The sequence below is a fragment of the Penaeus japonicus genome, unplaced genomic scaffold, assembly GCF_977035675.1.
Source record: "Penaeus japonicus unplaced genomic scaffold, GWHDUDI00000001_assembly GWHDUDI00000003, whole genome shotgun sequence".
Taxonomy (NCBI): domain Eukaryota; kingdom Metazoa; phylum Arthropoda; class Malacostraca; order Decapoda; family Penaeidae; genus Penaeus; species Penaeus japonicus.
In genome coordinates, this window is record NW_028234405.1 from 6,309,445 (window position 1) to 6,311,944 (window position 2,500).

The window sequence follows — 2,500 nt, forward strand, 5'->3', positions numbered from 1 at the left end:
CTCCTCTCCCTCCCTTACATTTCCCTCCCTCCCTCTACCTCCCCCCCCACAAAAGTTGTCCTGAGGAGGAACTAAAGTTTCCCTTTTTAAATTTAGAAACTAGCCCCCCTCCCCCCCTTGGCTAGTGGACCGCCGTGCTGCAGGAATAAATATTTCCTCTCTGTCTCTCTCTCTCTTCTCTTCCTTCTTCTCGTCCCGCCTCCCCCCTCCCCCTCTCCCCCTCTCTCAATCTCAGCCTTTTCATGGGCATCAGTAGAAGTTAGGGAAAGAGGAAGAAGGCGAGGGATCACGGATGAAATGGGGAGGAGAGGGAGAGGTGAAAGAGAGCGAGAGAGAAGGAAGGGATGAAATATGGAGAAACAGAGAGAGAGCAGGAGGGAGAGAAAAGGAGATTGTTACGGATGTGATAGAAATATTTATGTATACATGCACACACACACACACACACTCACACACAAACACATACACACACACACACACACACACACACACACACACACACACACACACACACACACACACACACACACACACACACACACACACACACACACACACACACACTCACACACACACACACACACACACACACACACACACACACACACACACACACACACACACACACACACACACACACACACACACACACACACACACACACACACACTCACACACACACACACACACACACACTCACACTCACACACACACACACACACATATATATATATATATACTATATATGTGTGTGTGTGTGTGTATGTGTATGTGTATGTGTGTGTGTATACATCTCTCTCTCTCTTTCTCTCTTTCTCTCTCTCTCTCTCTCTCTCTCTCTCTCTCTCTCTCTCTCTCTCTCTCTCTCTCTCTCTCTCTGTCTCTATGAGATAAAGGGAAAGAGAAAGAAAGAGAGAAAGAGAAAAGCCCGATGAAGAAGGAGAAGGAGAAGCCGAGAATACAGCGAGGGTCGCCCCGGGGACTGAACATGGAGTTAACTCGCCGCTCTCGTCTGAAGGCCTGGCGACCAAAGTTTCGTGGGAGGAATGCAAAAAAGGGGCGGTCCGCTCTTTCGAGACACGAGGTAGAGAGGGAGCTTAGCTTCGTTTGAGTAGAGGGAGAGGGTGGGATGGTGGGGGAAAAGGGGGGATGGGGGGAGAAGGGGGGGATGGGGGATAAGGGGAAAGGGGGGAAGGGATGGGGTGGGGAATAGGAAAGGGGAAAGGGCATAGGAGTGGTTAAGAGGGGATGGGATGGGAGGGAAGGGGGAGAGGGGGAAGGGCAAAGGGGTAGGGAAGAGGGAAGGGGATGAGGGAAGCGCTGGGTGAGCGGCTGAATTAAGAAGAGTAAGGAAGAGATGGTAGATAAAGGAGAAAGGGAGAGCAGGGGAAGGGAAGGAGAAGAAAGAAAGAGGGAGGAGGGTGGATATGGAGGAAAGAAAGAGGGAGGAGGGTGGATATGGAGGAAAGAGAGAGGGAGGAGGGTGGATATGGAAGAAAGAAAGAGGGAGGAGGGTGGATATAGAGGAAAGAAAGAAGGGAAGGAAGGAAGAGACAGGTGGAAGAGTATGTGCTATGGGTCGGGATTTCGGAAATGTTTACCAAACAGACAAGAACAGAAGAGGCTGAACATGGGCTACGCCTGATAGGGTCGAGGAGGAGGAGAAAATAATCACTTGTTGCTCTTCAAGATAAAAAAGAGAGAGATATATAAAGGAAAAAGGAAGGGATAGAGAAGAAAAGAAGAAAAAAAAATGATACTCGGAGTATCTTCTTTTTCTTTTTCTTCTAAAAAACATTCAGGAAAAAAAAGTACCGTTAGAATGTTCTCCTATTTCTTCTTATTTGTCTTCTATTATATCAGAGAAAGAAAAGAAAAGAAAAAAAAATCAATAATACCTTCCTCTTTCTTTATTCATTTTATCAGGAAGCTAAATAAAAAAGATCAATTTCATCAGATAGCAAATATTTTAAATAAATGATTACAGGGACAGATACAGGACTAACTAAAAGATTCCTAGAATATGCCGTCGAAGAAGAAGTAGGGTTAATAATAACACTCATGATTCAGCGCGTATCCCGCCCATAGAATTTTGCAAAGCGTACACGTCATCTTGATTAATGAAACCGAGAGATTACAAACGGATACATAAATACAAGAAAATCAGTACTGGTTCAGTATATACCATTTCTTGAATGATTCATCGCAGTTTAATTTACTTTATTTTCACCTCGCAAAGGAGAGATACCGAACTTTATGAATACTTTAGAAATGACTAGAAACAAGTTAGAGAACTGGTCCGGCTTCGAACGAGGGCTATAAATAAAGGAATAGCCCCCAGACAAATTAGATGAACCATATTGTTATGCAGATCAGTGAAAAGGGTGACGCGAAGCATGAAAATAATTCTCCTTTTTAATGAGTTTTTCACCCAACAGATGGCGATAAAATTATTATTATTATTTTTCAGTTCAAGTTCCTTTTATAGGCAAGTGAGGTC

The 2,500-nt window shown here is 44.5% G+C and overlaps 1 protein-coding gene across 9 annotated transcripts in view; it reads left to right on the forward strand.

Moving 5' to 3' along the window:
* Positions 1-2,500, forward strand: part of dnc (phosphodiesterase dunce) — a 633,444-nt gene that overhangs the window by 390,770 nt on the left and 240,174 nt on the right. The window lies entirely within an intron of this gene.